Source organism: Myotis daubentonii, chromosome 14 (assembly GCF_963259705.1).
Source record: "Myotis daubentonii chromosome 14, mMyoDau2.1, whole genome shotgun sequence".
Classification (NCBI taxonomy): Eukaryota; Metazoa; Chordata; class Mammalia; order Chiroptera; family Vespertilionidae; genus Myotis; species Myotis daubentonii.
In genome coordinates, this window is record NC_081853.1 from 29,107,713 (window position 1) to 29,130,004 (window position 22,292).

The 22,292-nt window shown below is 46.9% G+C and overlaps 1 pseudogene; it reads left to right on the forward strand.

The window, feature by feature from the left end:
* The window catches only part of LOC132215413 (CBY1-interacting BAR domain-containing protein 1-like), a 63,613-nt pseudogene extending 42,635 nt beyond the window's left edge, over positions 1-20,978 (forward strand).
* Positions 20,979-22,292: the final 1,314 nt, after the last annotated feature.

Sequence of the window (22,292 nt, forward strand, 5' to 3'; positions counted from 1 at the left end):
AGAAATGGCCAAGGATGAGGAGAAATGGGATTGGGGTAGTTGAAAGAACAAAATGGAATTTTTTTTTTTAAATGAAAGGGGCACAAAATAGAAAAAAAAAAAAAGATCTGAGAAGTTTGATAAACTCAACCCTCTGCACCTGAGGTCTAGAGAAAAATATGTACATAAACAAAAACACTATATAGGGAAAGGATATATACCACAAGCATTAGAAAGGATACTATTGGAGAGAACAGGGAATGGAAAAGCAGATTAGTGATGAGAGAGAAAAAAAATGGTAAAATAATACCAGAGAAGTTCTGCACAGGCAAATGGGTCAATGGGCTGTGATTGAAAGTGATAAACTCATCTCTCTGCACCAGAAGTTCAAAGAAAAATAAAAACAAAGAAATAGTAGAAGACAATTTCCCACAATTGAAAACTCCAAAATTAAAAAGATAAACCAAATACTAAGCTGGCTGAAAATGAATATCAATGAACTTAATGACAAATACTAAATGGTAAATAATTCATACCTAATAGTCTTAAGAAGAATTCTTTTTATTCCTAAATACCCCCAGAGAAGAAAAAAAATAGGTAATATAGAGAGGAAGAAAAATCACATTAATAAGAGATTGTTCTGTAAACAGAAAAGAAAGAAGAGAGCAAGGGGGGATGGAAGATAAGGAAGGAAGGAAGGAAGGAAGGAAGGAAGGAAGGAAGGAAGGAAGGAAGGAAGGAAAAGAAAAGTAGGTACTTGTAAATGTTTGTTAATAGAACAAGTGAAGGAAAGCATGAAGCACAGATTCCAGAAGCAAGAGTCTCAGACATGGCCTCATGACTTGGCTACAGCCTAGATTGTCTTTGTTCCCAGGAAGTCTGTGACACTAAGATCTTTGCCCCCTCTGACTTGAGCCCCACATCAGAGACAGTCCTAACACTGGAAGGACCAAGGAGCCCGGTTGATCTTGGGACAGGAGATGGCATTAGCCTACTAGGGTCAGACGTCTCTGGGAGGACTTCCCTTGGGGACAGACTCAGGCTCTAAATCTTGGTAAAGAATTATCTTGGTCACTGACATCCCAGAAAAAAGCAATGGGTGAAACGGGAGGAGATTTGAATGGGGTCGTGGGTCTTTAGGTGTTTCTCCTTGGCCACTTTTTCTGATGTGGAATCACATGCTTTGATAAGCAACAGCCCCATGAGGCACTGGGGCAATGAACTCACCTTGTTCTCCAGTTGCCTTTTCAGAAGAACCTTTATTTTCTTCCACCAAAGCAACGTTATATACATTCAGCTAAAATATCTCTCTGCTGATGGAGCTAAATGCCTGATCATAGACAAGATCCACCCGTCTGATTCGAGGGAAGGTCAGCAAGTAGAGAAGAGCTTAAATGGCAATAAAGCTATGGGAAAAACTGATTAAAGTCATACACATGTGCAGTTACAGACCCAAGTTTAAAAAGAAGAAAAAAAACACTCTCCTTGGAGTGAAACCAAATGATCGCCTGGATCCTAAAGTGAAGCGATACTGTTCCAATTTTTTCCTTTATCAGACAAAAGGAAAGGTCTTACCACGTAGCGTTTTGACATAGAGCTAATTTAAAGAAGATTTGGGAGTATGATGCAGGATCAGATGCCTGTGCAGAATTCCTTGCTGTTTTCATTTGAAACCTCTCATTTATGCTCAAATTTCCTATTGGAAATTTAATGACTTTTTCTTTATGGGAAGTTGGCAGGCTGAAGTGGTTTAAATACAAATCTCCCAAAAGTAAAAGATCAGATATGATTATAAAAATAGAAAATATTTCCATTGTCCTTTCGAGATGTTTCTCCTAAAAGACATGAGGATGTTTCTGAACAGCAGATGCGTTTTGGTAAAACAAAGTTGAAAACTATGTGAAACTCTTGACATTGGAATTACTTCCTGATCTGTGTTAAGTTCTGTGGCTGCCTGGGTAACTGAGACCATTCTATTTGTGGCAATAAACTCGCTGGAAAATGCCCAGTAATAGAAACGCTCATAAACTGCTGCCTGATGATTCACGCTCCCACTCTGGACACAGCCTTTACCCTCCAGGCCTCAGTATCCCCATCTGTCGCCTGGGGAGGCTGACCCATACCTGTAGGAGCTCTTCAAGCATGGACATGCTCTGAGTTTGTGGCATATTAACATATCAAATGAATTTTGCATTTGACTGTTATGTAACCTTTTTTAAGCTAGCAAAATATCAAGTTGCTCGGTAATTTCTTAAATCAGACATGGGTCATCCAGTGCAACCAAGTAACAACCAGTTTTCCAGGAACAGCCCAAACTGCCCTGAAATGAACTGCTTTTCTGCCTCTGTCCCACCCAGCCTTGGATGAGCCCAATTCAAAGACCTGATCATGTAGAAGAATAAATCAAGATGCCTTCCTGTCATGGCAGCTCAGCACGCGCAGGTCTTTGCTGCAAATACAAATGTAAGAAGCACCTTACCCCCCGCTTCACCCCGAGGGCAGGCCCGAGCATTTAACCTCCCTTGAGAGCCTGTGGGGCCTAGGATACGTCTTGTTCACCTCGGAGTGCCCAGTTCCTAAGTCACGGCCTGACCAAATAGAGCGACTGTACTGAATAAATGAGAGATGTTGAAATGGCCCCTCTAGACACTTGTTAACAGAGGCTGCCTCAATGCTTATACAGAAAAGAATCAGGCAAAAATTTGCTAAAAAGGCAGGCTGGGCCCGGCCAGCGTGGTTCAGTGGTTGAGCATCGACCTATGAACCAGCAGGTCACGGTTCAGTTCCCAGTCAGGGCACATGCCCGGGTTGTGGGCTCAATCCCAGATGTGAGGTTTCCCCCTCTCTCTCCCTCTCCCTTCCTCTCTGAAATCAATAAAAATATATTTTAAAATAAATTTTTTTAAAAAGAGGCAGGCTGGGAAATTTGTCTTAGAGCTAAAGTTGCTAGACAAGGACACCCAGTTAACTTAGATTGTAATTTATTTCTTTATTATGTAATTAATTTATTTATTGACTTAGTCTGTATTTCTGAGGTTAGGAGGGAGGTACTGATGGGAATTCAGAAAGCCCTATTCCCCGGCCACCCTCTGACCACCGAGGACAGCTGATGCCGTGATGGTCATCACTAAGGGCAAATGTGTTTCAGGTTATCTTCGCTGTGTTTTCTTCCCTTTTGTGAGCAGGTTAAGCTAGCTTTGGCCTGAGAAGTTGTCATATCCATGTGCAGACATGTAAGTGTGTCTGCTTGCACACACACATACTCGCAGACACACCAGCGATACCTTGCTGGGACTTGTGGTTTGAATGAGAAAAGGCCCCGGTCAGGCTGGGACAAGCAGGTCAGGAAATTTAACCTGACGCCGTGATGCCTGAGGGTTTCCTCCCAAGTTGTCCCATCCGGAGGCACCCGGGACAGAGAGGAATGTCCTTCTCCACTGTCTGCTCAGCTCCAGACCACGCAGCCACTGTCACACGGAGCACCGTGCCCTTGAGTGTCCGTGTGTGCATGCATTTCCCTGCGGGCGCAGTGCACAGCATTCCCTGAGGAGGCGGGTGGAGCAGTGGGCAGCACAGGGCTCTGGAGGTGGGCAGGGCTCGGTTCTATCCTGGGGCCTGGCGGGGGCCGTTTTGGGGAATTGCTAAAGAACCTATGACATTGATGAACCCCTTAATCTCCCATCTGTAAAGGAGGGAGACCCCTCCTTCCCCCACAGGCTTGTGCCTAGACCTCCCCAAATGGCCGCAACCTGTACCCTGTATTCATCTCCTTGTCATATGGGCCTGTTTAATACTGGCCTCTCCGGGCCCTCGTAGCAGGCTCTGTTCTCCACAAACACAAGGAACACATTTTCTTTGTCCTCCCGAAGCAGAGCAAGTCCATGCAGGTGACCCCTGACCTTACCCCAGAGTGAAGTCAGGGGTAATCACACTCACCCTGTACCCCGTCAGGGAAACCTGGGGCACTGCACCGAAGCGGGGAGAGTCAGTGCCGGGCAGAGGAGTCCAGGGCAAATGTTAGAACGGAACAGACAGGACCTCAAATCGGTTTTGCCACTCAAGACACCAAGATTCCTTGAGCCCTGACAAATCTGGCCTTTGCAGACCCGGCCGATGATGACTGGGGTTGGGGGCGTCAGGTTAAATTTCCTGACCTACTTGTCCCAGCCTGACCGGGGCCTTTTCTCATTCAAACCACAAGTCCCAGCAAGGCATCGCTGGTGTGCCTGTGCGAGCATGTGTGTGTGCAAGCAGACACACTTACATGTCTGCGCATGGATATGACAACATGACAACTTCCCAGGCCAAAGCTAGCTTCAACCTGCTCACGAAAGGGAAGAAAACACAGCGAAGATAACCTGAAACACATTTGCCCTTAGTGATGATTTGAAATGGAATCAGAAAATCTGCTTCAAATATGAGAAACACCTTTGTGGAAAGCACGCTTTAAAAAAAAAAAAGAAATCTCAATTTTCAAGAAAATAATCCCCCGATGAACTGACCAACAAGAATATTAAAAGTCATGAAAAGTCGGCAATATGCTGAAATGTTAGGCATATGACCTGTTTAGAATATATTCAGATAATATACCAATCACATCAGGTCTTCAATTTCCTTTATTAAATGTAAGAGCTAACATTACAATCAGCGGTCACATCATCCCTTTCTGGGGCTGTGCTTTCGCTTTGTGAGGCACCGTCTCGGCAGGCTTCGGGCGAACCTCTGCTGCAGCCACGCCAAAACGTTAGCTGAGCGGAGTCGTGTGGCTGCAAACATGGGTGCAATGTCCTGGTAAATAATCATGTGGAAAGTCTGAGCTTGGAGGCCTGAATAAAGTTACATCAACTCTGAAAAAGCACTGGGCTTGGATCTTCACAGGCTAAGCCAGTCTTCTAAGCGTTGTGTGGGAGCAACGTGTTTTCAAAAAAAAAAAAAACCCACACACATACACACACAAAAAAAACCCCAACTACTTTTAGAGAAAACTCGTCTTCTTTACCTGGCCCGTACAAGATATCAGCACACCTAGGTTTCAGCATTAGCTGTGAGGAACATTAAGAACAAGACCCTAATTTCTGGTGCGCTCTTGATGTCGGGAAAAATCTCAGCTAGTGCGCGTTATTAGCGATCGTCGAGTTGACAAGAATGTGGGATTAAGTTTCTTTCAGGCAATTACACTTTTGATGACCCCTCTGCATATAAAACATGTTAGCTAATGGGGGTGCAGAGGGGCAGGTGACGTGTTTGATCAGGAAATCCTGCGCGAGCATATTGGATGGAAATTTGATTAGTAGCCTTAGTGACGGGCGATCAGATCCTCCGGGTCCGCACAATCAGATCTGGCAGCACTTGCCTTCTTGCCTCTTTGAAGGAGGCGAACATTTGTACAGAATCAAGACAGTGCTGGGTCCTTGAGGGTTTTTTTTCTGGGTCCTTTTCTTTAAGTTATTGCAGACTAAAGCCCAAAAAGTACCTCTTCATTTCTCTCAACAATATGTTTGCAGTTACCTTAATGTTGAAGAATAAAATAAAAAGTCAGCCTTCCTCTGAAAATTGGAGGGCAGGGCAGGAGAAATCAAAAATCAGCAGAGCCAGAGGGAGCCCAAGGAACATCCTCATTAGAATCACGGCAGAGCTGACGCCTGCACACACATCACATGCAAGGACTTCACACGTTCTCAGGAGGAGGAAATTCACACAGTGCAGTGAAGGGACCCGAGGGCATGTGGCCAGCGGCTGAACCCGGCTGCCGGGCTCCTGACCCAGGCTCTTGCCCACTCCACATGGTCCACACCTCTGCCTCCCCAACATCACAAGTTGGAAAAGAGAGTTCCAGAGAGAAGACTGCCCAAGGAGTAAAGAGAAGACTCCACTCCTCATCCAAAGCTCTTCTCTTACACCACAAGGTCTCCGCATCACCCTGGGTGCTGTGCACCCACTGTGTCATGCAATTCTTAAAAGACCCTCAGACATGGATGTTATTTCCATTTTACAGATGAGAGAAGCTGTGGTCTCAGAGAGGTTAGGCGACCTGCCCGTGGTCACACAGCAAGAAACAGAAAGGGGATTTGTTCTCATGTCTGTCTCGTTTCAGAGTCCATTCTGCCTTCCACTTTCTCTCCGAGAAAAATAAGGCTGAGAGGAGAGAAGGAAAGAATAACCCCAGAAATACGTTGGGCCAAACAGGAGTTAAAGCAGTGAGTTTACATTTGCAAATTTAATGCATTTATTTAGCACTAGAAACAATGTCCTATTTTTCTACTAGGTGTATTTAGTTAAACCAACAGATATTCTCCATATGCCTGATCCTCAATCCGTGAGGTGAGGCCCAGCATTAGCAAGTCATGGCCGGATTCAGCCTTCTAAAAATGCGTTAAAAAAAAAAATTGTCACACACACACACACACACACACACACATCATATAGTCTAGTTTTGCTCTTCTCTTTTATTTTTTACATGGACTCTAAGGTCCCCAGATCCCCCTTCCAGTGTGAACCAAAAACTATGGATACGTTTATGAAGGAAATGGAACAAACAATCCTGAAATCTCTCACTAGAAAAAGTGATCAAGGTAAGTTCTGGCATCAGATTGACCCTGAGTCACAGAAAAGTCAATTAATTGTGATGGCCATAATGGATCGATTATTCTGGAAAATCTACGACGTGACATCAGCCTGACTTCAGCCTGTCAGGCTGACACGGAGACACACATCAAATGCTCCAGCCTTTTCTGAGGGGGCAAAAACAGGGGCGAGGGACCCACCAGCCCAACCACTCACCTTGGACAGCGTGGTCCCCCACACGCAGGGAGTCAGCATATATCCCTTCCTCAGCTAGGACGCTGGATTCTGCCATGTAAAAGTATCTTGCTTCTTGTAAGTTCACAATCGTGCGAGTGCAATGTATTTTTAAATACAATAAAATTCTAAAACAGCAACATGTATTTTTTTTTTTTTACAGAAGGAAGAGGGACGCATATATATTTTAATCTGTGTCCAAATGAAATGAATTCATTTTCTTCAGGTTTCAGGGCTTTACTTTCCCTTGGAAGTTTTTGTCGACTATAAAAATAATTCCCAGCAGAGTAGCAGAAGAAAGGCTCTCCCTGTCCTCCCACCCAGAGAGAACCACCATCAACATTCATAGTGCCTTTTATTTTCAGGCTAATATATAATTATAATCACTGGACATAATCAAAATAGCTATACTACTTTTTGAAAAAGCCTCGATGATTTTTTTCCTGATTTTAAAATCCATGTAAGCCCTTAGAGGAAGTTTAGGGCAAGTAAACAGAATAGCAGAGGAAAGAAAATGAAAATTCCCTATAGCCTACCCCTGAGCAAGAAGCCCTCCTAAGGAGAATCCTGGGCTCTGACCTGCTCCCCTCTCCAGCCTTTGGAATCTTGGCTGGAGGACCCAGCCATCCGGTCTCTATGTCCAGGGACCGGGGAGGAGGGGGCTGGCCTTACATTAACCCTCCAAGCACCTCCACCGGCGTCCGGGCTGCGAGCCCCTCAGCCCTGGGGCTGCACACACGCCCTACGGTCGTTCATCTTCTTGGCTACTTTATGTCAAAATATTCATATTTGTTTTTTACTTATTAGCTAATGTTCTTTGCCAGCCCCCCACACACACACACCCGCCACACCCCATTTTAAATATTATGGTCCTAATTAGAGTGGATGATTGTTGAATGACCAAGCAGGCGGACAGACCGTGATCACACTCCAGAGGCCCAGCCTCTCTCTTACAAAATGGGACTCTTTTTTTTTTTTTTTTAACACCATCCAATGATGTCACCCGTTTGCGGTTTCTCTGGGACTTTATTAAAATGTTTGTGACGGAGCCAATGTAAACCATCCTAAATCCAACACAGAGCTGAAAGGACTGATTTTAGGGAATGCGAAGATATGGATCATTGGGCCTGTCGAAGCCCCATCTTGAGCCAATTATTGGTGTCATCTTGAGCCAATTTAATCAATCCAAGAGGGATTGGGGGGTAGAGGGGGGAGCGGGCAAGGGTTGTGAGCGTTGGTCAGACACGCTGGCTCGATGCGTGTCGTGAAGCAGCTAAGCCCAGCTTTGTGGGTTTCGGCTGCTGCTCTAACCTGCATTTTTATCCCAGGGTTCCCTCTTTGTGTCCACTTTCAGCTCATTACTGGGCTTGTTTGAAACTGCTGAGTAGTGCTGGCCCAGGTTTGAGAGAGAAAGCCCCAGAAAGTCTTCAAGGCCATTGGGGAGACAATGTCAGGGATGCAGAACCCCCCAGACACTACTGACATCTGAGCCCCTTAAGGGACCCAGGGAAAGACAGGCTGGACCCCGAAAGGGCCAGGAACAGTCAGAGTGGGGATGCTCAGGGGCATGTAGCCAGTAAGAAGTCCCGAGTATTTATCTATTTTTGAGTTGTTCTTTCTTTTTCTTTTTTTTAACTTGGGCATCCAGCAGTACAAATCACAAACTGGATGTTTTTCTCACTTGAAAGACACTGACTGGAAGAAGAGACCCAAAGTCACCAGCACTGGACATATGTGGCCATGTCAAGAGCTGAAGTACCATCAGCTTCAAGTTTCACATCTGTGCCTTGAATGGGTGACACAAATACAGGTAAGACACACATAGAAAATTATATATTTCTTTACAAACCCACAGAAAATGGTGTGGCACATGATTACCATGCCTCTTATGTTATTACTAGAGACCCGGTGCACGAAATTCATACACTGGAGGGTGGGTCCCTCAGCCCGGCCTGTGCCCTCTCACAGTCTGGGAGCCTCGTCCAGAGGAAGCAGGCCTAACCTGTCAGTTGGGCATCCCTAGCACTGCCGCAGAGGCAGGAGAGGCTCCCGCCACCACCTCTGCACTCGTCAGCCGTGAGCCCAGCTTCTGGCTGAGAGGTGCTCCCCGTGGGAGTGCACTGACCACCAGGGGGCAGCTCCTATGTTGAGCGGGATCAGGCCAAAAACAGCTCTCCGACAGCCCCCAACGGGTCCCGGATTGCAAGAGGGCACAGGCCAGGCTGAGGGACCCCACAGGTGCACGATTGGGGTTGGGGAGGGACGTGGGAGGTTGGCCAGTAGGAGAGGGACTGCAGGAGGGCTCCAGGGCATGTCTGGCCCGTCTTGCTCAGTCTCGATTGGCGAGACCCCAGCAGCAAGCTAACTACCAGAGCATCAGCCCCCTGGTGGTCAGTGCACATCATACTGAGCAGTTGAGCGGCCTTAGCATATCATTAGCATAGTATGTTTTGATTGGTTGAATGGACAACCGGACACTTAGCATATTAGGCTTTCATTATATAGGATTTATCTACATCTTTATGTATATTTTCCATGCTCCAAAAAGGACGTTAGGGGTGGTACCCCCAGACCTGAAATATTTAATTAGCTGCCCATCCTCTCTCCTGGGCTATCCTCCCAATCCAGGTTCAAAGGGCTGCATCCCCTCCCCTAAGACAGACCCTTCACATGTTTTATGCTATAGAAGGAGGCTAGGCTGTCTAGTGTGTGCACTTTGTGTGTTTTGATGGATAATATCCATGAGCATGCTCGCTCACGTCTCCAGAACTGCTGTTTGTCTTGGACATGGCACTCTGCAGGCCAGCAAGTTTGGAACGGTTGCCCCGGCAGGGAGCCTGGTCACAGTACATCTTTGTGCGAACTCCAGGCCAAGGGATGGAATGTGGGCCCAGAGCACAGTTGTTTTCAACCCCACAGAATGGACGATAAAGGCCCTCTTGAGTTCTGGAATGCACGCTCGCTGTCAGTTCACAAAGGAGGTATCCAAAATATATGCGTCAGACAACCTGACGTTCCCAAATGTAATCACTTTCAAGAACCCTGTCTCCCTGCCCAGCTGGTGTGGCTCAGTGGTTGAGCATCAACTTATGAACCAGGAGATCACAGTTCGATTCCCAGTCAGCGCACATGCCCAGGTTGCAGGCTCGATCACCAGTGTGGGGCGTGGAGGAGGCAGCAGATCAGTCATTCTCATCTTTGATGTTTCTATCTCTCTCTCCCTCTCCCTTCCTCTCTGAAATCAATAAAATATATATTTTTATAAAAAGATTTTAAAAAAAGAACCCTACCTCCCCATCATTGAATTATTTTCAGAAAACAATGCGTGTTGAATTTATCTCTTCCCATAATGTGCTAACTGGACGCTGTTTTGATGATAACTAACTTTCCTTCTATTCTAATTTGATTCCAGAGACTTCAATTGCTACACTTGCAATTTCTATAAACCTGGCGGGCTTGTGTTCAAAGAAAGCCCAGAATGAACTTCAATCATTGCAACCTCCAAGGAAAGAGCAGGACTTGCCACTGTGTGGGCTGGGCTGGCTTGGTCTCCAAGTCAGTATCTCCACTTGAAAATGTGTTAGTCTGTTTAGAGCCCGACTAATCCTACCTTTCAATCACGGGAGGAAATGGATTTTAGATTCAAGACTCAAGGTGGGTCCCTCCGAGTGCGAGGATCAAACGCTCTGGTGCTTTCAACAAGCAAATGCTACTGCCTGTCTTGAGGCGGAGGCCAGCGGGACTGCAGGGTTTATAAACAACACTCCGCTATTTATTGGAGCTGCCCACCCGAATCCAAATCTTCCTCTCCTCAATAGCGGCCTACTTACCACAGTTTAAATGGGGCTCTGCGGGCTGCCCGGGTCTGCAATTTATTACTTGCTGCGAGAGCTCAGACCCAGACTTTCAATGTCCCCAGTTGAAAGTTTATCCCAGTCAGGACAGAAAATTATTCTCTCTGCCTAGGTTGAAGCACATTACTTCTTTATTGAATTAATTATGATAAGGATCATAACTTTAAACGAGGGGTGAGGTGCTGGCTTTCCGCTGGGATTGCTTGGAGCAATTTTCATCCAAGCATTTTTGTGGAGTTATTGAGTCTGGCAGGTCTGAACTTTGGAGAGGAGTAACTTTCTCCAGAACTTGAAAGGGGTTGGACATTGATCCAGGCAAAGCTGTACCAGATTCCATGTCTTGAGACAGGGAAATTTGCACTGCATGCTGAACAAATCACTGCGGGACCGGATGAAAGACAGCTTGGGAACTCCTCATGTGGCCTCGAGCTTGGCCGTTCCCTGGCAGAGCTGGCCCGAGGAGGGCAAGGGACAGGCAGGGACAGAGAGGTCCCCAGCCAGCCCGTCTTCCCCTGCCTCCTAATCTTCCAAGCCTAGGCTGTGAGGTTGTGCAAATAACATGCCTGATTCTGATGCCCAGGGGGTAGTGGGTGGGATCGGCAAAGGACACTGGCTGAGGTCAAATGGCCCTGGGTCTGAACCCTGCTTCTGCCCCTTCCCAGGGGTGGAATATGAAGACTGGACCACCCCTTCTGGGTCTCACGCTGCACCACTGAACTATTTAAAGCGTGTTTCTGTATAACATACAGTTTAAACTAAGAAGGCCGGCCCAAGTATATGTGGATTTTTTTCAATATATTGTAAGTGCATTTTCTTTTCCTATGATTTTCTTAATAACATTTTCTTTTCTCTATCCTACTTTATTATAATACAGTATATAATGAATAAGACATACAAAATATGTGTTCATCAACTGTTCATGTTATCAGTAAGGCTTCCAGTCAATAGTAAACTATTGAGAGGCAAAAGTTATATGCGGATTTTCCACTATGCCGTGGGTCAGCACCCCAAAATCCCATGTTATTCAACTGCATATTACATATAATATATAAATATTTTACACACATGTGCATGCGCATACACACACACACACACACACACACACACACCTACTACTTAGGTGGGGCTTATTTAAAAGTAATCATGATTACTAATATCATTATTATCAGGAAAATAGAAAAGTTAAGCCAGACCAATATCTCGTATCTGTTTCAGCTAAAATCTCCCAACACCTACCCAGGTGACAACAGTGTGGGTCTCGGGCATGGGCCCATGTGGTCTCCATGCAGCCAGCTGGCCTGTCCCTCCCCGCTCCCACCCCCCTCCAGGCTCAGAGGGTGCCCTGCCCCGCTCCCAGTGCTGCGACCTGGCATGGAAGTCCCCCAATCTGCCTCACCCAGCCTAGGTGCTGGTGGACCCTCAGGAACAGGCCTCGCCAATGAAGAGGGAGCCTGTGGCTCAAAGTTGGGTGACTGTCTAATTTACTGTCCAAATGAGGCCACTTTTAACAGTGAAAGGGGCACTGATAACAGTTACCCCAGAACAACATGCATAACCAGGACTGTGTGGCCCTGGGATGCATGGGTACCCACTCTCAGACACCCCAGGTCTGAGGCCCTGCTCCCCTCTACAGAAATCTAAGTCCACCTTTTCAGAATGACCTCCTCTGATGACTCCGGACCTCTCAAGGCCAGGTAGTCTGCAGGCCCCTGAACAGCCGCACCCAACTTCCAGCCATGCGCCAACTACTCAGTGTTTTCAATGCCCCTTCACTGTTCCTGCCAGCTGAGTGACTCTGGGAAAGTGGCTAATCAAGCCCAGTGTCTAAGTTATCTCTTAGGATTTAAAGAGGGGACCCCTGGGAGGCCCAAGAGCCCAGGCTCATTGCACTCCCTCCCCAGTCTAAAGCCCTAGGTGCCCAGACCACACCTACCCCCAACATGCTCTTCCACATCCCGGCTGATCTCAGGAATTCTTCTGACAGCCTGGGCAGCCACCACTCAGGCAATGGTTACAGTCACATGGTCTCACTCGGGGTCTCCGTGTGACCTTGTTGGAGCCTCACTGGGATCCTATAGGTACGTGCTGTCATTAACACTGATGGGCGAGGAAACTGAGACACAAATAAGTAATTTGCCCAGGTTCTGCATGAAAGTGGCCTAGCCTGGCTTTGATCCCCAGCACCTGCAGAGGCCTTAGAAGCAAAGATTCACAATGTATGGGGTGAGATGCACTTAGGTTAGGCCTAGATTCCAAGCCTGACTTCACCAGTTCCCAGCTGTGTCCCTGAACAAGTTCCCTTTGGTAATGAGTTAATTTGACTGAGGCTTGTTCTAGGATCAAAAGGGACAATGAATGCATAGGTACCTTATAAAGTGTGGGGCCAAAGCAGTTTATTAATGTGTCTGTGGCAACAGTCCCACCTGCCAGTGAACCCTCCACTGTGTCCCCAGAAAGATGCCATATGCCTGGCCTGACCATGCTGTCCACAGTCCTTACCCTCAGGGCCCTGCCCTCAGGGGCTCGGGGCCTGGCCTTGAGCCCCGGTCCCCTCAGAAGGCCCCCTCTGCTCTGAGAGTGGAGCTCGCCATCCCAGGAGCTCCAACCATCAGGTCCTGGCAGAGGCAGCCCCATTTGGTGAGGCTGTAGGTCGGCTTCCTCCAAGTCTTCCTCCCAGAGATGTGCCTGCCGTGGGGCCACCAGTGTTGCCAGAGCTACATCTACCAGGCAGCCGGCCAGTTAGCCAACGGAGTGGCCAGTGGGCTCCATTGCTCAGCTGGCCAGTGCACTGAATGTCCACCGGAGGCCCTCTGTGGGCAGGACACACGCCTCTGAGATATGGCTCATCCTTCTACCTTCCTCTCTCCCCCCCAAAAATGTACTTTTCCTCCTACTCACCGCTCCCCCCCCATGGAGCCCACATGGTGTGGGCTATTGGAGCCCCAGCTAAATGCGGCGAGCTACCGTTTTAATCCGTCAAAGAAAGTGTACCAGAGCTGGGAGCAGGCAAGGTCTGGCACAGGGACAAGGAGCAGGGGCTGGGCTCATGTGGTCTGCGGGCAGCCTGTCCAGCCTCATCCCTCAGAGCCAGTCCTCAACCCTTGTGCCAGCCCGGCCACATCTCTGCGTGAGAAGGGCCCCTTCCTCCCGAGGGTCAGCCAGAGGTGAGCGTAGGACAGATAGCAGGCTTCTCAGCTTCCTGCAGTGTGAGGTGGGCACTAGATTACACCTGAGGGATACAGGCCGAAAATATCAGGTTCCAGGGGGGTTTTGAGTGACATGGAATGTGACAGAACATGGCTGTCAGCAGGGTGGCCTGCCCTGCCTTTCAGCACCCATTCTCATTCAAGGGTCCAAGCTTCTCGGAGAAAGATATAAACTTGTTCACACTAAAATGTGATTGATCAAATTTTCTTCATGCATTACACTTCAGAAGAGTTTTCACAGAAAATACGTAAACAGAAATTTCCAATATAACTCTTCAGACATTACCTTCCATACAAATGTATACACACACACACACACACACACACACACACACACATGCACAAACACACACGACTCTCCATACAAACCAAACTACTTAGTATTTCCTGAACCCCCCAGGCCCTCTCTCCCTACCAGGTACTTATATTATCTACAATCCATTAAAGCATTTCCCCACTTTGTTTCCCTAATTATCTTCGATGAATCCTTCAAATGAATCCCACTTGCCACCTCCTCCAGGAAGCTTTCCCTAAGCTCCCTCTCTCCAGGCTGCATGAGGAGTTGCTCCATGGTGTGTCCTCTGTGCATCCCTCCAGCAGAGCCCCCCCACCCCCCCCGGCCCACCCTGAGCTGTCCTCACCTGTTTCCTGACCTGACTCTCCCACTAAACTGCCAGCTCCTGCGGGCAGGATCGGGGCTCATTTTCCACTTCATCCCTGAGGCCCAGCACACGGCTTGGCACAGACTAGGTTCTTGGAGGATGTTGGCTGGATGAAAAAGTGACAATCTGCATCAAGGAACTGTCTTTCTTCCTGAGTAATGAAGGCAGAGCCCCTGCCAGGAGCATATACAGCCAAGCACACGTGGAGGAGCAAAGTGTGACAGGGTTGTGCACCCACACACACGGGAATCCACAAAGACACAGGCTCCTCCTCTGACCTAAAGGCACTCATCATTTCCTGAGAATCACTTTGACTATAGCTGGGAAAAAAGAAACAAACAAAATCAAAGGCTGGAAGAACTGGTGGAAGACACTGTGCCTCTCAGCATGCCACTGGGGTCCCCAGAGGTTTATCAGCTGAAAATTGTTCGAATTAGCCTGTAAACAAATATGCCATGCCAAGCTGTGACCTCTCAGACCCAAAGCAGTCCCCACCCTCCAGGCTTGAGGGCTCCCAGCCCACCTCACGAGGTCCCCATGAGGCAGGCTGATGGCTTCTCACCCACACCCATTACTATGACAGCCCGTGCGTCCAGCCCACCCATTTCTGTCACTTGAGCCTAAAGCAACAGCTCCTCCTTTCTGCCACCCTCAGCAACAAGCCTGCTGGGAGCCAGGGCACACCCAGGATGGCAGGAGCTGCCCAGGGTGCACTTGCCCCAGACCACACATGGGTGTGCCCACCTGCCCACCCAGCCACATACCACACCTCTAGGAGACTGTGCAGTGAAGGGCCGAGAGCATTGCCCTGGAGGTGCTCCACTTGGGTTCGAATCCTGACTCCACTCACATTGACGAGCTGGGTGATCTTGGGCAAGATACCTCACCACTCTGGGCCTCCGTTTCCTCAGCTACATAATGGGAAAAATACTATATCTTATCTCATAAAATAGGATGAAGATCAGATCTACCTTCTAGTAAAGAGCTCCTCACAGTATCCAGCTATGGTGAGCACTCAATAAATGTCAGCGGTCACTGTCACACCCCCACCTACAGAAATCTGCACTGCTGACCTGTGACTTCCCTGCAAGGAAGTCTCAGTCATGGGCTAAGAAGTTCCCTTCTCTGGCTCTAAGGGGCAACCACAGTGCCTGAAAGGCAGGGGCATGGTAAGGACTCACAGTCATTCATTCATTCATTCAACAAACATGAGTAGCCATCTACAATATGCCAGGTTCTGGGGAACCAGAGATGGGACAAGGTCCAGCCCTGCCTTCAGGAGCACATGTCCAGTTAGCAGCACGGAGGGGGGAGCGGATAGTAACAAGTATGTTTTTTACCATAACTGGGGGCAGGGGGAGAAAGATACAAACAAAATCCAAGGCTTGAAGAATGGGTGGAAGACACTGCCTCTCAGCATGTCATTGTTGTCCCCAGAGACGCATTACCTGAAAGTGCCATAAGGAAGCGTGGGAAGGGGGGAGGGGTCATTGAAGCGGGGAGGGGGATAATGCAGCCTCGGGAAATCACAGCAGGCTTCTTGTAGGAGGGAACATCTAAGTACTGAAGGCTGAGCATGAGTAGCCTATGAAGGGGTGAGGAGGGTGGGAGATGAACCAGGCTGCATTGGCTCAAATTAACTAACTCATGTTAACAACCATCACAACCAATAGTTCCATCTTCTGGCCATTTTCTCCGTGCCAGGGCCGCTGGCAAGCATTTTGGCCACATTATCTCATGGAAACCTCACCCTCCGCACAGAGGAGAGGGGACCTACAGTCCCTGCTCTGTGCTCTGTTCCTCAGGGGTGTCTGGAACTTGGGTACCCAACGAATATTTGTAGAATGAATAAAGATCAGGCACCCCTAGGAAATTGGTTCTAATAGGGTCCCCATTTTACAGATGGGGGAACTGAGGATGTCCCACAGCTAGCTGTGAGACGGAGCTCGGATTGGAGGGAGCTCTGTCTGGTGCCGGGCCAGGACTCTCCCCACTCAGTCTCACTGAGGGCGCCCTTGGCCTGTAGAGACTCCGCAGCCAAAGCAGCCACTCCCTCACATGCCCCTGAAAGACCCTGTCATGGAAAATCACCCCAGCTCTCCTCACAGTGGGCTCTGTGAGGAAGGCTAGCCAGCAGGGTGCCCACTGCCCACCCGCCCCACCCCCACGCTGCGGGCTCTGCAGCCTGTGTTTACATTTCTCCCTCAATCTGGAGGCTGCAGATTGAAATTATCTCCTCTCCTGTGTCAGCCCGTCCTGAGCCTCGCTCCCAGCCCCAGCACCTCCCAGCAAGCCTGAGGCAGCCACAGCTGGACTCTGATAAAGAAGGCTCTGTCCCATGGGTTTTTGATGGGGGGAGAGGAAGGGCTCACTCAGCCAGCGGCCCTCCCTGCCTGGGGACTGAGGGGAAGTGGAGGGATCCCCATCCCAGCCGCCTCTTGGGGAGCAGAGTCTGTGGCTGGCCCCAGGCCTCCACACTGACTTCCAGGGAAGTGGAGAGATGCAAGGCCTCCCTCACTTCAGACTCTGTTTCCTCATGGCCGTCCTCACTATCTCTGTGATTAAAGTACTTGCTGTGCAACCCTGAGCCAGTTCCCGCCCCTCTCTGGGCCTCATTTCGTTCATCTGTACAGTGAGGGAGTAGGGTAGATGCTCTTGGGTGATGTGCAGGGATCTGCCTTGTGCCAGGCTCTTCTAAGCTCCCTGAGGCCAGTCCTCATTCTTATCTGCACCCCCGGCACCCAGCACAGTGCCTGACAGTCAGTAGGTGCTCAGGAGTGTTTGCTGACTGAATAAATTATGAATGTCTATCTGTCTCCCTGCCTTGCCAGTGATGTCTTCCCTTTCCCCGCCCTCAGGGCTCTCATGAGCCCTAGCACACCTTGGAACCCATCTCCATACCCCTTGGCCAGCAACAGACGCCAGGCCATATCTCCATCCCTGCTCTTCCCCATCCCTGCTCTCCGTGTGGAGCCTCAACAAAAATCGCTTAGTGAGCTGAAGGGTCTCAATGAACACTAGCTATTACCATTATTATAGTGTCAGGTAAGTTCATTCACACTAACATCTTAATAGTCAATATTAAATGAACAGTTCTCTTTTCTAGAAGGGACAACCCCAGAGAACAAATCTCTAAGCATGATATCCCAAGTGCTCCTTGACATCTGAAGAGACTAGCCTGGCTCCCAGTGTGAGAAGGAGGCAGGGCAGGCCTTCCAGCAGGGATGCAGGGTCCTGAGGCTAAGGTCCATGTCTCCAGACAGACAGAGAAGGGAGAGTCAGGGCAGGAGCTTGTCAGCCGGGCAGGCTCTAAGGACACGTTCCTGTGCTGATGGGCCATGCACTTAGCATCACCTGGAATAGTGATGGCAATAGTGCCAAAGGTGTAAATGCAGGCAGAGAAGCCTGGGATGGGATCAGCATGGGCTGAGCCATGTGTATGCTCTTTTGCAGGAAGCCAAGCTTGGCTTAGAACCAGATGCCAAGTCCAAGGAATTTGCAAAGAGCTAAAACAGGCTGAGCAACATGTCCACAATATAAAACAATCACAGGCGCAGTGAGTGAGTGCTAGACTGTGGCATAGCTAGTACTGAACTCCTACTCATACTTCAAAATCCTGGTAAGGATTTCTACTCCTGGTAATGTTGTGGATTTGATATTCTAAAACAAACAAACTTCAGGTTTTAAAAAAAGTACTGTGTAAAATTGTACACCAAACAATCTTTTTATATATTTTTTAAATTTGTTTCAGAGAGAGAGGGAGAGAGAGAAGAAACATTAGTGATGCGCAAGAATCATTGATCGGCTGCCTCCTGCACACCCCCTTCTGGGGATTGAGCCCACAATCTGGGCAGGTACCCTGACTGGGACTCGAACCGCGACCTCCTGGTTCATAGGTCAATGTTCAACCACTGAGCCATGCTGACCAGGCTCAGACAATCATTTTAAATGCAGAGCTGAACTTGCAGTAAGTAAAACAAGGACTCTCCAAAGGTCAGAGGTGAAGAGGAGATGGGCCTCCAGCCTGGAGGGTCGGTGCTGCCCCAGGGCGGCTCCAGGGCATTTGCTGACACCAGGTCACTGGAGTCTCAGGGTTTATTGGCAACGGGGGAGACAAGTCCATGGCATATGTGTGATTGGATCCCCTATCCCACTCATCTCCCAAACACAGAAGTTACGGGAGAGGGCTACAGTGAAAAGATGGGCCAAAAAAAAAAAAAAAAATCTGCCCACCATCAAAGGAAGAAAAGATAACTCAACCATTTTAGATCTGTAATTTAATCTTAGGCTCGTATCTAAGTGGGGAAAAGGAAAATAAGAGAATGAAGAGTCTGCTGAACTCATAACCATAGCCTTGCACTCTGAAAATATGAGTTCAAATTTATATTATCTCCTCAGTCCAGAAAACCCCAAGAAGTTAAAGCTGTCTCAGGCCAGCAGTGCCCTGTAACACCTGGCAGAGGCCAAAGCTAATTGTCTCTGGAGGAGCACACCATCAATCCAGGCCCCGAGGTCCCTAGAGATCTCGGGGAGTCAAATCAAGCTTGCAAAGAGGTGTAAGACACATGAGGAACCGCAGTGGGAATCCTCAGAAACAACCAATAGTAGAATTATATCTGACGGACTTTAGACACTGGAATAATTAGGTATAGTATATTAAATAAGTACGTTTAAAATGTTGAACAAAGTAAAATAGAGAGCTGAAAATTCAAGCAAGAAACAGACTACTAAAAATGGCCAGGCCAATTGGATGGATAGATAAATAAATGGATAGATAGATAGATAGATAGATAGATAGATAAAACTCCTTGAAACAAATTCAAATCATTGAAATTGAAAGCCCAGTGGAATTGGTTAAATGGTTAAATAGAGAATTCATGCACTGCAAGATAGATCTAAAGAAACTACTTATAGGGCAACACAGAGATAAAGAGATAAAAACATTAGCGACATGAACGATAGAATGAGAAGATCTAAATTATGTCTAATTGGAAATCCTGAATATGAGATTTAGGGACAAGCACTCTTTGAGAAATAATGAGTAAGAATTTTTCAAAATTGACAAAGGACATGAATCATCAGATTCAGGAATCACAAGAAATCCCAGCAGGATAAGTAAAAATGAAATCACATGTAGACACATCATAGTGAAACTGCAGAAAAACCTTTAAGAATGCCCCAGGGGAAAGACAGATTGCTTATAAAAGAACAAGCAGACCAATAACCACAAGAGCAGCCAGAGGCAGTGGGCTAACATCTCCAGCATGGTGAGGGAAAATAACTACCTAAATTCTAAATTCAGCGAAACTCTCACTCAGATATAAGAGGACAGTTCTCAGGCTCCTGGCGCCCCAGCACACCCAAGTGCCCCGAGCCTGGCCCCAGTCCAGGGTCCTGGCAGTGCTCAGGGCAAGGTGCTGAGGCACAGCCTGGAAAACCAGATGCTCAAGCCAAACAACTGCAAGATGCTGTCACCAACGCGGAGAAGCATCTAGAAGAGCTGTGCCAAAGCTTTGCTGCGTATGTGCAGGGAACTGCTGGACTGCGAGACAACGCAGACCTGCTGGTGAACCTCTGCATGCCTGCCAGGGGTGGGGACGTCCGGCCCGAGGGCCATGGAAGGCCCGTGAAATCATTTGGTCTGACCCTGCCAAGGCATTAGGGGTGAGTTAATTAAATGTTTGACAAAATATAGCAGCCTAGTTTTTAAGTTGATAATTTTGTATGGGCCGAGAATGATGTTGATATTATAAACATCCAAATGGCCCTTGGCAGAAAAAAGGTCCCCCACCCCAGAGAGACCCCCCACATTTAAAGCAAGGCCTGAAAAACTGTGCTGGTGAGTTTGCCAAGCTTCAGGATTACCAACAGGCAGAGGTTGAAATACTTAAAGCTAAAGTAGCTGAACCATTGAAAGCTTATGGAACCATTGTAAAAACGAAAGGAGCTGACATAAAAGCAACATTAACAGCAAGGAATTGAGAAGCTAAACAACTAACTCAGCAAAACCCATCTGACTGACATGTTATTTCACAGGCAGAAATGAACTTACGGAGAGTGACAATGGATGCTACTCGAACAACTCATCATCTGGAGGAAACGATTGACAATTTTGAAAAGCAGAAAATAAAGTATAGAAAGACTGTATTTTCAGAATGTATCACTACTCAAATGTTATTTCACAGCATCGCTTCAGAGGTCCACACTGCTGCCTACCACAATCTACAAAAGATTGTTGAAGAAGATGATGATTTTGAGGTTTTTCTGAAACTCTCTATATCCACCAGGTTGTTCATCTCAACTAGGTATTGCAAGAGCAAATTCAAAGTCACCTCTTCAGAGATCACTGTCAGCTAAGTGTGTACCTGGAACAGGAAAGGTATCTACCTGTCAACTAAGAGAATCAGCAAGCAGAAGATGATGGTGAAGAGGATGAAGCCTTAGATATAAAGACGAGGAAAATTAACTTTCTTAACTAAATTTCACATTTCCATTTTTATCTTAGATGACTGGAAATCCAGAATTACTGAATTGTAAAACTTTATACTGGCTTGGTACATTAAACCTCAAAATGAAATCCTACAGGAAATGGAAAATAATTAAAGGAAATTTACGCTGACAAAAATGAAGGCCTTAAAAACATTACACACCAGTCATTTCAACATCCTGTCTAGCAGCCTGTGATCTTTTTATACAGGCTCAGTGGTCGACCTAAGAACCAGGAGGTCATGGTTGAATTCCCAGTCAGGGTACATGTCCAGGTTGTGGGCTCGATCCCCAGTAGGGAGCATGCAGGAGGCAGCCAATCAATGATTCTCTCTCATCATTGATGTTTCTATTTCTCTCCCTCTCCCTTCCTTTCTGAAATCAATAAAAAATATATATATTTTAAAGTATTTCACATTAATTAATGCACTATACCTAGTTGATGACAAAAAATGAAATATTTAACAATTCCACTTGCTTCTTTAGGTGAAGACACCATGCGTTCATGATCAGAAAAGAGTCCTAGAGAGTCATTTTGATTAAATACAAATCCTATTCCTGCAAAGCCTTCATCAGAGAAGACATTTCTTTTCCTTTCCTTCTTTTCACTTTTATTACAACTTGAAGTTTCATCATTTAATACATAATTTTACTTTTCAACAAGAGTGTAATCACTCTTTAATTAAAGGCAATGAAAACCCAGTACATAAGTGTTTTACAGCTCTACTTAAAACATAAATTTTAGCTTTAGAAAGAAAGCCACATTCAGCCTGATTCTAATTTTAAAACAAAACTGATGTCAGGCTAAAGCTGTACATGGTGCTATGACTTTTGAAAAGCTAATTTGGTGGAATGTTGTCTAAGAAAACATCACAAAAAACCATAAATCATTAAAAACCTATGAAAATTTCACCAAATTACCATCTAATAAAGAAAAGAGTATACAGTCACTCTTATTCCTGAAAATGTAAAACAATTAAAAGAGCCTTGCATTATGTCTGATGCTCTTGTTTCCTTGCAGGGGGAACTGTACTTTGTTATTTCATGAATCCCAGTCAGGCATATAAACATTTTGAAATTTATAAAATTATGTGGGAAAGCTACAAAAAGCAATGACTCATAACAGAAAAATACTTTCTGGGGGCAGGGGAAGAGTCAGAGGACAATACTGTGGATGGGTGAGTGGATAAAAAAGATGTGGGATATATACACACAATGAAATACTCAGCCTTAAAAAGGAAGGAAATCCTGCCATTTGCAACAACGTGGATAAACCTAGAGGACATTATGCTAAGTGGAATAAGCCA